Source organism: Corvus moneduloides, chromosome 2, assembly GCF_009650955.1.
Source record: "Corvus moneduloides isolate bCorMon1 chromosome 2, bCorMon1.pri, whole genome shotgun sequence".
Classification (NCBI taxonomy): Eukaryota; Metazoa; Chordata; class Aves; order Passeriformes; family Corvidae; genus Corvus; species Corvus moneduloides.
This window is the reverse complement of record NC_045477.1, coordinates 50,487,639-50,502,920: the sequence shown is the minus strand read 5'-3', so window position 1 is coordinate 50,502,920 and position 15,282 is coordinate 50,487,639. Positions and strand designations below refer to the sequence as shown.

The 15,282-nt window shown below is 40.0% G+C and overlaps 1 protein-coding gene across 5 annotated transcripts in view; it reads left to right on the top strand.

The window, feature by feature from the left end:
* Window positions 1-15,282, top strand: part of STARD13 (StAR related lipid transfer domain containing 13) — a 322,774-nt gene that overhangs the window by 159,862 nt on the left and 147,630 nt on the right. The gene's annotated exons all lie outside the window — the stretch shown is intronic.

The following is a 15,282-nucleotide window of genomic DNA, read 5'->3' as shown; positions in this document are numbered from 1 at the left end:
TCCCACAAAAGTCTTTGCGAGCTAGAAATATTTCAGTCATAAACCAACTGACCTCTGTCAGTCACCCATCTCTGACTGCAGTTTCTGTTTTGTTAGTCAGGATGTATGCAGTGTGTGCCAATTAAGAGGAAAGCAATTGGGCATCAGTGCTGTAATTACCCCCCTGTCCCTAGATGACTTAGCATCTTGTTTTGGCCTGAAGGACTAGTTTAAGCCAGTTTTCTCACTCAGTGATTTCTTATTGTATCTGTCTCTGATCTAAACTGCATCCACAGTTCATTCCAAGGGCCAACCTTGACTCAGTTAAAATCAGATGAATGCGGCTTTTTGGAGCCAACTTCACTGATTCAGTGGCTCTGCTGGCAAATGTGGTGGCTTAGCAAAGTGCCAAAACCCTGAGGTAGAAAACTCTCCCTAGGCAATTCCACCCTCATGTACTTAACATCAGGTCAACAAAATATGAAGGCTGCTGGGCATAGTGTAAATGTACGTATTTTCATTCAAGCGCTGTGTGCATTAACTTTTCCTGCTTTATGAGTTGGATGTGGATTTATTCCATGACAGTATTTGCCAATGAAACACATGCCTGGGCTTTTCCAAAGATAAACAAATTTCATAAGTTCTGAGATTGATTGAGCAATTGTTTTAATTGTATTCATTGTTGGATCAAAACCTCTCTGTGCCACTGAAGGCTCACTTTATAAAGAAAAGGAAAACATGTCAATGGCACATGCATTTTAAATAAAACTAATTATTTTAGCAGTGGTCCCACTTTATACTGATTGATTTTTAATTGTTTTTACTTTTATGACAATATTATTTTGTCACTAAAAGAGATAAAGTTTTAGCACCTACCTTAACAGTAAAACTGCAGAATGATGGTTGAAAATCTGATGACTGCAGGCATGAAAGAAGAATGACAGGTCATTTTCTGACACAGTTTGGTCATTGAGGTGAAACTTTAATCATAGAAATCTAGCATATGGTAAAGCTGGTAATAAATTTGTCATTAAAATGCTTCCGGCAGAAAATGTCCATTTCTTCAAATAGAACATTTTACAGGAAAAGGTTAGCATCCATTAATTTCTATTTCAAATAATTTCTGTAAAATAGGCACACACGTCTCAACATGCAGTGATTTAACAGCTTTCAAAGTGAGAAGTTTTAATTTTTATTTGACTTTGAAACTTTTGGCTTTGAAATTTGTTACACTGAAGTATTAAAAAGGAAAAGAGAGACATAAAAAGAGAAAACATGATTTAAATTACAAAAAAGGCCAAATCTATATCTTGAACTGAGAGACAAGGGTTTCTTACAGGTTTGCAGTTGCTGAACATTTCTGATATTTTCTGTGCTTTCTGGATAAGACATTTTCTGCTTTGGAATTTCTTGCAGGACAAGAAAACCCATCCTGCCTGTATCAGCCACACACAGAACACAGCACTCACTGTTCTACTCAAGTTTGTTTTCTGCATCACTCTCCCCTTACGTCCCCACTTCTTATTCTTTCTCATTCTCTTTTGTCATTTATTCTTCTGACCTCTTTCTTGGTCAGAGCTCTAGAGCTCTCAGGGGCCAAAAGAGTCTTTTTCCAGAGTACCAGTGGGTCACAGTGGGACATCATCCTGCCCTCCTCACCACAGAGCACCTCTAACCCCACCCTATCAAGAGCTGGGGATGCACAGGGCAGCTCAGAGCTGCTGCAGCCAGGGTGGGAACTTCTGCAGCCCCTTCCCCAAGGCTGGGCTGTCCTCAACTTCCAGCCATTCTCCATGTAAACCATTTTTGTGTGTGAGATGGAAAAACCTGCCCTTTGGAATGCTGTTATTTCTCTTGTTGCATTTTATGTTACTTACTTTTTCTTTTCCTCAAATAAATGCAACATTTGGGGCTTCCATTATCTGGATTTGTAATGGGTGCCTCGCAATATGTTAAGCAGGATACCCAAAATGTGTCTAAGAAAAGCTACAGCTGCACAGACCACCCAGCCACACCAGGGAACCTCATCTGAAGTACCAGCATTGCTGGCAGTGTCACTGCATGCTTGCCAGGCCTTGTGACATTTCTTCCAGATGTAATAACACTGGTACTTATAACAGTGCATGCACTGGAATTAAAGACTATCTAGCCATTATGAAAAAAAAAGATTAAATAACTAGAGGCATGAATTTATTCACTTTCTGTTTTCTTTAATCATGACAGGATGCAGCATGAGCAGGTGGCTCCCTGTGGACTGGGGCAGATGCAGGGACAGTGGTCAGACAGCTCCAGGATGAGGGGACAGGGATGGGCCAAGGATGGGATGGGATGTCAGTCTGCAGGTTGGGTCACATGGCTGGGTAGGGCTGTGGCAGAGAACAGCCCTGCCACAGCATCATGGGGCTGGGATGGACAGCTCTGGGCGGGGCTGAAATGGAGTTTCACAAAGACTTGGAAATTTATATATTTATATATTTATATAATTTCACACTACTAAGTAAATACAATGTTATTTGGACTTAGACCTGGGTTGCAAATGTGATGTTGCCCACACCCTTTAAGATGTATTTAGCAAAGTGCAAGGGACAGTTGCAAGAGAGGACAAGAAGTTTGGAGTGGAAAAGCTGGTTTCACATAGAGAGGCTTACCCTTGGCCTGAGGTGAGCAAGTTGTCTGTTGGCTTTCTGTAGAAGCAGTAGACAGGAAGGCAATTCACCCTTGTACTGCTTGTATGTGATGGCATTAATAAGCAAGTGTTACAAATGTGTAAAAAATACCCTATTCTGTGGGTTTACCAAGACCTGTGAAAACATCAGCTTCATCCACTGAACCCTGCTTTCTTTGGGAATGAATGTGGCTATCCTGGTGGTACCTGTGGTTTCAGCCATTAAACCACATTCCTGCAGTCATTAATAGATTATGCCCTTAATAGGACTACCCCAGTCCCATCACCATGCAATAGTGCACTCTGTTCAAGTCACCATCCTCAATGCTTTTCTTCTCATATTGCCAGATACATAAAACCAAACCCACTCTGCACCACCTATCTCTTCTGCCCTTGTAACGCAGCGGGTCCTAATTGTCTGCTCTGGTACCCCAGAGAGCACCTTGCTTAGCTGCTCCTCTTGCTATCAGATTGCTGCTGGGTTTGTAGGTAACCTCTGGCCATCGCTATTAAAACCTGGCTGACTGATGCTGTGCGTCCTTACTATCCCCTAGTATATGTCTTAGTAAAAAACATTCCACTCAGATTGAGCATTCTAGCTGCCTAATACATTTTAAAGTTATCACCACATAGCTCAAGATGACTAACACAGAGCACACTTCATCACTGGTAGGGAAATGAGCCCTTACTTTGCTGACAAAAATTTGAAGTCGGATTAAAGCTGACACATCCCTCTATTTTAGTGGTATGTATGAAACACTAAATATAGCAGTGTGCTCGTGTATTTGCTGATGCATGGTAATGTAGTCTGTAGCAGAACAGCGATGGGCTGGCAAGGAAGATGGTGCACTGCAGCAATACGATAAAATCCTCATGTGACCTTGGCCATTTCAGAAGTACTCCATATTATCCAAGGATAATTGTGTATCCTTGACTGATACATTACAAAATTCAAACAGAGGCAGTTGTGGTCCCAGGGCTTTAATGAGCAGCCTGATACTGCAATATTTGCCCAGGCATAATGCAAATTCATTTCAAGGAGAGGTCTCCATAGTGTAAGAAACAGAACTGTGCTGTATGGCAGCTGTATATGAACAACTGCCAACAAAAAATGAACGGGCCTGATTCTGGGAAATGGGAGGGAGCTGCAACTCCATCTAGCTCTTGTTAGAAACTGAAGGTGCTTGATTCATCATAAAATCAAACCTGAGTACAGTACTTCCAACTGATTACATATTTTTATGTTTCCTTAGTCATATAAGGTTTTATGCTCATGGTTTTATTTTACCTTTGCTGCAGTCCCTGGGCAGGAATTATGGGCTAATCACACTCTGAACAGGGAAATGGATGTGGCTCACAGAACCATAACCTATTCTGGGATTTTCCTCTTGCTCATGGGGGGATGGAGGTGATCTCTTTCAGCCTTTCACTTGCCATGGATGCCTGGGAAGTGTGCTGGTGATGGAGCTGAGGCTATGACTGTGAATCCCCTCATCTCATCTTCTTCAGGGGAGGAGCAGCAGCTGGATTAGACATTCAGCAGTTCCTTGCAAGACCTAGGCAGTACTTGTGTCTCATGCTGTCATTACTCCAGCTATAAAAGTTTACCCAAGATGAAAACCTGACCTTGAATAACTTGGGGAAAATAAAACATCCTCATCCAATGATCCCATGCACTTCCTAGAAAGCAGAGTGGGCTCACTTTGACATGTTTCCAGCACGAAGTGGAGGTGCTTACTTTGGACTGAAAAAAGAACAGGCTGTTTTCCTGAGCAGTAAAACTAAACTACTGAATAAACCCAGCTGTTTGGTGGCCTCTTAACTAGTTACGCTCTGTATTGCTCAAATTAGAAGTAGGTAGAGTTGGTGCTTGTCCTGCAGTCAGTGCATCAGAGGGTCATTTCATTTGGCTCCAGTTCTAACCTCTGCAGCGCCAGTTTGGCTTCCAGAATTAGGCAGTGAGATTGCCTCTTCCTTCCATAATCAGAAATGATAGAATAAAGCCCTTCTTTGTTCTTCTAAAAAGGCAGATCTTTGCTTCTCAACTCTTACTGATGTATTAGAGCAGCTGAGGGCTCACTGGGATCTTCTGCTCTCAAAAGCAAGAGGAAAATGAGATATTGATGTTTCTCAAAAAAAACCCAAAACAGCCAGGTATAGATTAGAAATTTATATGTTTACTGTTTTAGTATGTGAATTATAGACAAAAGCTTGATCTATTAAGAAATACTCTGATTTTTATATAAGACATTTCTAAAACAATAAAGCAGCAATGTATAAAAACACTTTATGCATGTGCAAATACTCAGTGTCATTCTAAATATCTTTCTATATTTCCCTGCTCCATGGCTCTTTCTGTGACTTTGATTTTTAGTCAACATTTTAAATAAGAAAGAAAAATACTTGAAATAGAGATGAAAAATGTTAAAAATAATATCTAGTCCATAACTGTACAAAATATAGGTGGTTTCAGAATGAAGATATTGTAAGCACTTTTCCTAACTCAGTTTGGACTCCTAAGGAGAGCTGAACACTAAGCAGCTGGTACATGAGCTTGGGTTTGTAACTGCTTTTGAGATGTGACAGGAACTTTGCTGTAAATGGTGATCTAATTCAGATTGATAAATTGCTCTGAAGTTTTGCCTCTGTTGGAATTAGGTGGTGTTGGTTTCCAGAAACTTAATTCGTAAGAACATAAGTTCACAGAGACATAGGATTCTCAAGTAATTTTTTTTCTGTGAGTGAACAAATGCCTGACAAATGTTGTAGACAGACAGCCATAATTCAGCTCTCTTGCTCCTGAGCAGCCAACTTGTTTTAAAACTGGGAGCTTCCAAGAGTCATTTAAAAAGGCACCCTTTTGCCAATTTAACATTTACATTCCAAAAGCAACAAATGCCTGGAAAATTTTCACTGAATAATAATAATTAAAAAGTATATTGTCTTCTGCCTTTCAATTAGACCTTTCCCTCAGACCTCTCTGATAGCCACAGTACAAGTGCTGCATCCTTGTGTTTTATTTCCTGGGCAAGACATAACTTCCAAAGCTGAAAGGTTAGACATTTTTAAAGTATAAAAGTAGCAAAATAAACCTCTGCCTTTTTATTATGCTAACTAAGCTTTACAGCTCTGAGACACACACAAACAAAGAATAATCTATATGTTAAGAGCCCTTTGCTTTCACAGAAAGCATTTCTAATGGGTAGCAGTTCCAACAATTTTAGTGTTCCCATTAGAAAACATTTCCCTTGCAGCAATTCTTTAGGTTCACCTTTTGTTATTTAACTCTTCAGTATCATTCCTAAGTATTAATGTTTAAGGTTTTGTGCTGCATCAGAGGTACATGCATCATCTCGCTGAACAGCTCAGCACATAAGACAGATTTTGCGCTGTTTCTTGTTTGCAAGTCAGGCAGGTAAACACAGAGAAAAGCTCCTGGCTGAAAACATATTGCAAAGTATTTGGGACAATAAAGCAATCAAACAGAGCAGTCAGCTTCTGACCTTTTGCAACATAGGACCTTTTGAGGGGCTGTAGTCAGACCATGCCACTGTTTCTGCTATTGAACAAACCTGCTGTGGTGCAGCCTCTGCTCAGAGGAGATGCCCACGGCTCAAGGACACACAGCGTCTGTGGAGCTGCGACTGGCTATGAGCAAAGGTGCCTCCTTCCCCTTCCATGAGCACCATGTAACTGTGGCTCGTGTCAGAACTGAACACAGGACCTCTAGGTATGAGCCTCAACAGCTTGCAGTTGGGTAATGACTGCATTAATTTGAAGGAAGTAATCACTGCATAAGCCTCTCCATAAATATAATGGGACCACTAGAGGAGGACAAAGAGCTATGTAGTGTGATGTCAACTACTAAGAAACAGGAGGTTGCTTTAGAAGGCTTTCAGCTGGAAACCATCCAGTCTCTGCCCTTCCTGTTCTCTGTATTAGATTCCACCCAGGCCAGCAAGTTGCTATGACAGAAATGCACAGATACTGGTATTTATTGAGCGCTCAGCACAAGGCATAAACTAATTAGTAAATTCCACCATGCTGTCAAGCACCGCTGAAATTCAGCCAGAGGGAGGAGACTGAGGCTGCATATGAATGCAAAAGACATACCAAAGCCGTCCATATATAATTCCATTGCATATAATGGCATCTGTCAGTTGGGATCTTGGCTCTGTATCTTTATGAAGGCAGAACAATTGGAAAGGCAAGTTCAAGAAAACAGATGGGCAAAAGGTTGCTTTACATCTGGGTATTACTAAGTGGCTCTGATCTGCTATTCCAGCTTCATGAAGTGTGGGCTTTTGACATAGAGTTTGAGAAGGTAATGGCTGTAGGTTTTTTATTTGATATTATTTATATTAGGTACATACCCACCTGAAGTATTTCTTGGTTCCCAAAGACGGCTGTTATATAAGGCTTCGTGATGTAATTCTGAGAAGTAACCTGATTTTAGCATAGAATCTTGCGGGTACATGTATCCTGTAGAATATTAAGGATTCTTCTTTGTAGAGTGTAATTCTCGTGCCAGCTGCAGTCACCAGCAACTTTTGGGATTATGGTTAGTCCTCTTAATGATGCATTATAACAGTAGAGAAAATTATTTGTATCTGTAATGAAAAACAATGCCCTCTACTTTTCACAGATTTCAGACTAAACGTCTCTAAGTAGCTGAGGAAATGGGAAACTCAGGAACACTATATTTCATAAAATGTATGTAGTTCTTTCAGGAACTCTTAAAAATGCTGCTTACTTGGATTGCTAATTAAGTCATTTATTATTTTTAAATTTTTGAACTGAGGTAGTGACAATTGGCCTCAGGCCCAGAGTAGTGTCCTGTGAGCACTGTACAGCCAGAACAAAGTCCTTCCCTCCCTTACAGCTTACATTATCATCCAATATCTTTCATACAAAAGATGGCTTAAAAAATTTACATTTGTTTCTAATTCAGCATTCAAATAATTTGTCAGCAGCTTATTTTTAGGCATGTTGGTCCATGAACTGATTGGTGTCTAGGTTACAGTCCCCATCCTGCCAGGTGCACTTTGCTGTGTCATTTATCCATGCTAAGCTTGGCTCCAGGAGTGGCTTACAATAGCACTGGGGCTGTATGGAGAGGCCTCGTACCTGCTCCTGCATACCCAAAACTCATCTGAGTGGTCAGCATTGTCTCAGTCAGCTGCAACTCAAGGCTTCTTAGTACAGAAAAAACAGAGACTTAGTGTCTATGGCACGGGATGTTGGCGGTCCACTTCTGTCAAAGAAAAACAGAAGGATCTGCAGTACAAAATAGGAGGGAGAGATTCAGAGAATTGTTTCTTCTGTGCCTGCTTCCCAAAGCAGTGAAGAAGGAATATGGAAAGAAATAATTAAAACATCCCCCCAACTGACTGGTCTTCTTTCCAGCCTTCCCCAGAAGTAGCTGCCTTATTGTCCATGCCAGGACTCCATCGAGAGAAGCCACAAATTTTGATTCCCAGGCTCTTTGAGTAGGCAAATCAGGCATAATGCCACAGGTACTCTGGCATCACTAGCAGACTACTGATACTGGCATCTGTTAGTTTGATAAACATATAGCACACAAAGTTAGCCCTTACTTTCACACGCTTTTCTTTTCTTGGCTGCTGACCAACACATGGTCAAAATCTTCAATTTACAGCTCTCTGTAGTCTGATGGTGGTAAGAAAAAGGTAGGATGAGTTTCCAAAGTTAAATTAAACTTGTGTTTTATATTTTCACCTATTTATACCACAGACAGAACTGATGCAGTACACTCAGTGGCTGGATGATGTATCAGAGAACTCAATATAATCAGTAGCGGTAGCCTTAAAATGTACCTTTCATTTGTTGCTTTGTTGCTGTGATCCTCCTCTACGACCCACATCTCTGGAATTTTTAAGTGTAACAACAACCTTATAGGGCTTATATCCAGAATATGAAGCTACACCTAGGTAAGTGAGTGTATGCAGAAATATGTGAGAGTGTCTCTAATTTGCTGTGATGTATATATGGTACATTGATGTAAGCATAGTATACTGTGCTTCCTTAGGTCTTGATAAATCCTGGGTCTTATGAGGCTCAGAAGGAAATAAATTTACTCTTCAAGTGTTCATTTGAAATGCCCTACACTTTAAACAACACAATTTGAGACAGGAACAGAGAAGTCCTTTCCAGAGGTTCTGTTCCCTTGGGTTTGATCCTTCTTTTAGCAGAGTCTGGCACACTGTCCTTGGCGATGTCAATGGAGACCAAATGGAGTGATGAAGTACTGGAGTTCTGGGCTGCAGGGCTGTCGGGCATGAATTGCTGCCCTTTGGAAATGGCAGAGCCACCTCTGTTTACAGCACTAGGTTTATTTCATCAGTATTCTTTTAGATGTCACAGAGAAGCTGCTCCTGGGTTTTGGCAGGAAACACTCCCCCCACACTTTAGACTCTTTCCTTTTCTTTGCCTCCTCTCCTGTGAGCAAAAGCTCTATCAAGAAAGCACATTTATTTGGGCCAGGAACAGAGGCAGCCAATACTCAGCTAGTTATTTTGATTGCCTGGCTGGTAGGGGTTGGGGGAACAGATAATGTCAAGATTTCCTCTGCATTCCAGATCTGTTTTCCTCCTACAGTTAGCAGGCGGTGAGTGTGACTTTTCCCACTCAGCTTTTCCCACAGTCAGTAAGACTTATCTGACAATGGAGTTAGTGTCAACTGTCCAAAACTAACTAGGAGATATCTTCCTTTCACCACTCCTGTGCCGTTATTGCTTATCAATGTCACTGTCCAGCTTAAATGACTGGTTAATTTACAGACATACTGAGACAAATTCACTTCTGTTGCAGCTTCAGTGAGCTCAGTGGACGTACACTGAGTTTGGCCGTAGGTGTCTTGAAAAGCACAAGTGGTAGGAATGTGATACTAATAGAAACAAGAACATTGCAACAGTCAACACAAAAAGGAAGCCCTGAGCTTTGGCAGGATGCCCATTTCAGATTTTGGAGTGTGATCCAACAAGGTGTTCATGTTTTACAGCTGGTGCTGCAAGAGAGAAGCTGTTATTCAACAGCAAAACAATTCCTATGTCTCCACATCAAAACACAGCCCATGTTAAAAACAAGTTATAGGCTTTCAGAACACAAATTCTATTGAGAGTCATGATGAATTTGCTTTTAGATCTATTAGAGACCTGGAAAAGACTAGAGTGAAACTGAAGGACACTCAGCCTGAGATTTTGAAATGAGTCCAAAAGGGTTGAATACTGAAATACTATTAGAATTCCACAGAAACAGGAAATATGAGATGGAATTGACACCTCCAGCTTTACCTCCAGTCCAAAATGGTTTTCTAAGAATCTCTTCTGTAACTGGGGGTAGAGAGGCATTTTCAAATTGTAACATCTCTTTTGGCTAGATCAAGTCCTCCTCCACAGGCCTACTGTAGCACCTCTTCCAGGCAGCTGGTTTGGGATGGAGACATCCTCTCAGGGACATCTGTTTCCAAGCCACCTTCCCACCTCCCTCAGTTCTTTTTTAACAGTGGTGTTGCGGTGAAATTCAAAGAAGGGAAATCTGTTGCTTTTGAAATTTTATTAACATTTCTGATTCACAGATGAAGTTAAAATGAATGAAATGTAAAACCAAGCATTTCAAAGTTAACTCAGTTAATCTGTTAACCTGGACTAGCAGTGCAAATAGAAATCATTGTATCCAGAGCACTTTGCTCTGCCTCACTTCTCTATACCATGCACAAATCCCACCTACTTGGTTTTGTCTCTGATAGTCTTCTGGACTCCCCTGTGTCTGTTCCCTTTCTCTACATTTCCTTCTTTTTCCAAAGTCCAGTTTTAGTTTTCCTCACTTACCATTTCTATTCGCTGTTTAGTTTCCTCTTAAAGTCGCTGCCACGTTAAAGTCTGGTTACTCTCCTGCTCATGATGCCTTACAGTGGTCTTCCTTCCTTCTCTTCCTTCTGCCTTTCCTGTGCCTCTAGTCCATAACTCTGTGTTGTCCAGAGCATCTTACTCCTCTCTGGTTCTCAGTGAAATGGGCAAATGGCCTCTGCAAGATCTCTTAACCTATGCATAATACTTCTTCTCCACCCTTGCAATCAAAACAAATTCTTGCTTTTCTTTCTGCTGGTTAATGGACCTATCACTGTCTATCATTGCATCACCTGTGGGTTATGTCTTCTTGACTGGCTGGGGATTAGCCACCTTTCTGGGCAGTAACAAGCAAGGTTTAAAAACTGAGGACCAAAAGCTGAAATTCCAGATTCCTGTTTATATTCACAGATGATGAATTGTACCCCTTCTGAAAACTGGGAAGGGACTTACACTCTAAGACTTAGGGGCATAGTTTACAAAACCATTAAATTTTTGTGCCTGGACAGAGTATTTCCTTCATGTCTTTTCCTTAACAGACTTAATGCCTGGATGTGAGTCCATTCTGAAGTCTTTTTTGCAAATAAGAGACAAAGAAATTTCCACTGTCAGAAATGGAGCTAAAAGTGGAAATGTTGGAACACATTCATCAGGTTCAGCTGTCCAAGGCAGATAAAATGATACCCATATTTAAAGTTGAAAAGAAGTCATTATGGGCAGCAAAAATGATTACAGCTTCCCATATGAATTATCATATGTTTCTGAAAACAACAAAGCAATCTATAAGATTCCCAAATGAGAATACAGATGTAGGATCCAGTATGGCTTTGTAAAAAGAAAAAAGAAACTGCTTTTGCACAGAAAACCAGGAAGAGATAAAACTTATCTTGGCTTTCCAAACTAATATTCTAGAGATATTCAAAATAGAGATGAAATAATGTGAGAAATCAGCGTGGGAAGGAAACTTTGGTCATAGAACATAAACTTAATAAAAGATCCAAAGACACACAAATTGAACTTGTCAGTTTTCAGAATAAAGAGAGGCTAATAATAGGTTGCCCAAGGGATTTTAGGCAAGTATCATTTAAAGCTTCATTATCTTGACAAGTGAGTGAGCAGATGGCAAAATCTGTAGCAAATTCAAGATTTTGTAGGGTCCTAAAGATTAGAAAGATTTCCAAAAACCAAATTCAAATCGCCGAAACAAGGTGATTTGACAACCTCAGTGAAGATGGGATTTCAATTTACCTAAGTGTGAGGCAATGTTCAGGAATGATCTGAAGTGTTCACTGATACAGCATACTTAACGAAGTGTTACCAGCTCGGAAAAATATCTAGGCGGCATTATAGACAGCTTAATTAAAACTGCTCAGTGAAAACAGCTGTTCAATTTGCAGCACTAGTTGTGAAAGCAAATAAAAACACTGATTTATATGAACCATAAAAACCAGCATTGATATTATTATAATGTAATCATGTAAATTCAGGGAACTGTAATACAGTGATGCCCAGCATCATCAGCATTAGAAAACTGTCTAAAAAAAGGAACATTCAGAGAAGTCAGCGAAGGATGGTAAGCAGGGAAGATACAATCATTTTATTTGACCAATGAAAAAATGTGGCACTAAATTCCTGCTAGCCTTTAAGTCATACGGATATCCAATAAGTGCAAGATACAGAAGAAGCAGCACTCTCATGTGCTGGAACCTTTTTCCCCAGTAAATGAAGATCATCAAATCAGCAAGAAATTGAGGGCTTTATTTTCATATATCCTTAAGAAACATGGTGAGAGTACCCATACTAGATGAAATTTTCCAGTGAATCATATGGCAATTTTTGCAATTACTTCATCAAGTCAATAACTTCACCATTAATGTGAAATTGTCACTAGCATTTGGTCTAAATTGTGGTGTTGGTTTGTTGGGGTTTTTTTAAGAATTATTCGAGTGCTTCTTGCAGGAAGGGAGGCTGTAGCTGGTAATTATTGAGAAGACCCTAAGCTTCAGCAATTCTGCATTAAAAGGGTAATTTATACTTGTACAAAGCAGAATAAGAGCCTGTTGCTACTTTCTAGTAGTACATACAACCTAGTTTGCATTTATGTTTCCCAGTTATAAAACATAAGCTATAGGACAGGAAAGAGGTGGATAAACCCAAATCTACTTAAGTCCTGAAGTCTATTTCCCAGATGAAACAGTTTTCTTTATGACTTGACTGGCAGCAGTGAAGTACTTTAGATCACTTTAAAACCATTTAGCAACATTTCAGAATAGAAATAGGGAATAGCTTCCAATATGAGTCAGAAATAGACTAGGTTTTGGTTTTCATATTTACTTCTGACACTTTTTTCTCCTTTAGCATTGACAGTCACTAAAGTATTTTTAAGGCCTGAACTCTGAAACTTTGTATCTAATAACTTTGATCAAACCAAGGATTACTTAATATAAATGTTCTCTGTCAGGTAAATTAACTGATCTTCTATCTCAAAAGCTATCACTTCGGTAAGATCCTGCTGAGTTATAGTCCCTTTAGCACCTATTCTCCAAGCAATTTGCATGGGTTTTTGTAATGTAAATGAGTCAAAAATATTCCCTGAAATGTAGAACAATCTCAGGTAATTACTGCTGAACAGATTTGTGTCAGCCCAAAATGACAAAAAGGTGTTGAAATGAATTTGCATGACAGTAGTGTAAGTAAACAAGATGAGCAACAGCTATACCTGCAGCACTGTAGAGGTGTTCCAACATCATCCATAGGAACTGATTTCACTAGAAATCATTGCAATACAGAAAAAAATGAACTTTGGAACCAGCAATATGTACAAGCCAAGTAACAACCTTTTCTTGCCTCCTGGAACAGTCCTGAATGCATATCTCCTTCATTTGCATAGCACTTAAGTGAAGTCAAGGAGAAATGTCTTGATGGAGTCTCAAAAAAGTGTCTGTTAATAAGAGGGGGATCAGACCAGCTAGAATACAGTGTTTCAGGGGGATGCAAGGGGGAGCTGAAGCCCTCTCTGTTCTTTCCGCAATCAACTTTTCAAGTAAATATAAATAAAATAGATGGTGCTTTCTGGCAGGCGAGTGGTGGCACAGTCAGCAGAGAGCTGTGGCTGTGATCTCCGTCATCATTCTGGTCACCTAAGTCTACGCAGCAGTAGGTGATGGGGAAACACCTCCTCAAGCTTTCTCTACCTTTGGTACGCTTGGCCAGCTACAGAGCAGTTCCTGCTTTCTTGGGAATTAAGTTGCTTTACCATTACTGCTTTCAATCCAAAAGAGAAAAGGAAAATACATTTATATTTTCTAGCTTTCTCCCATGGTCTTTGATGTTATGATTTATATAATAGTAATTTAATGTCACTACTGAAATTCAGTTATGAGAAAAGCAAACAAGTGCATAGCTTAGACTGTTTGCCTCTTGCATGCAGAAATTAGAGTCTGTTTGGAAGACTACCTTAAGTTATGCTTTAATTTCTCACAGTTGAGTTCTTTTACATAGACTGTAATTCTCCAGCAGCACACCAGTGCTCCTATAAAGTCTGCTGCCTACTATGCAGTCACACCTTATGGCTTACCTCTCTGAGCATATGTAGTATAGTCCACATAAAAATATAACACAGTTTTGTTCCCAAGGTAATGAATCTTGAATGAAATTATGCCATTATGCAAATCCCCTTACATGGAGTAGGCAGGAAAAATACCAGCAAACAAAACTGAGGTGAAGGAGCTACTAATGTGTTGTCACAAGTATTTTTAAGACTTGCAATTCACAGTTATTCTTTTGCCTACCTGATTATGTGAAGTCATTACTGAAGCACTATTGGACATAATTTGGTAACTTTTTTCCCCAAAGCTTTCTATAATGGTTTCAAGGGCAGTACTACAGGCCTCTTTGTGTTTCAACCAAAAAAAGTAAAACTCTCAGCAACTCAAAGTAAACTATTTTCTGCATAGCTCTAAAAACTGAAACTGCAGTTGTTACTGCTGACTTGTTAATATAACACAGACATGGACATTTCCTGGTTACTGTAAACACTGAAATGCTTTTGGAGTTAATGGAATACAGGTGCTGCCTGACACTACCAAAACGTTCTCACAGAAACAGGGACATTTTTGGACAGAAAGAGCTGCAGAACCACCTAGTCCAGCCCCTTCTTCACAGCATGAATATCCTGCTTCTCAGTGGGAATACCCAGATATGTGAAATGTCATGAAACAGGCATTCTTCCTAAGCTTAAGCTCCTTTATACTCCCAGGAATGGCCTTACCACTTAGCCTGCTGGAACAGAGAGTTCTGTAATGCCAGAGCTGGGTGATGGAGTGGGCTTAGGCAGGCTCTGAGCCGGCTGGGAAACCTTCCCAATGGAGCTGTGGGAAATGATGCTTACAATCGAATTGTCACCAGCCTTCACTTCAAATGAGACTCAGGCAATACTGTGGATAGACAATTAGCCCTTCTTTATTGTGGAATCAAGAAGAAATTTAAAATCAGCTTTAGTGATTCAAGATCATGTAGAACTGTTTAGGTTAATAGGGATTGGCTTGGGCTCCAGCCAAATTTTGATTCTGGTCATAATCTGCCCACCTGAAATTCTATCCCCTACTGCAACTGGCCACAACATTCTTTATTTACTGGCCAAAAACATGAGTGCCATTGCTTTTTTATTTCTATTAAATATATATATTTAAAATCTGTTAAATAAGTTAAAATAGTAGCTGTGTGGCCAGTGATGAAGGTTGCAATATATTGATGGCAATATGCTGCCAT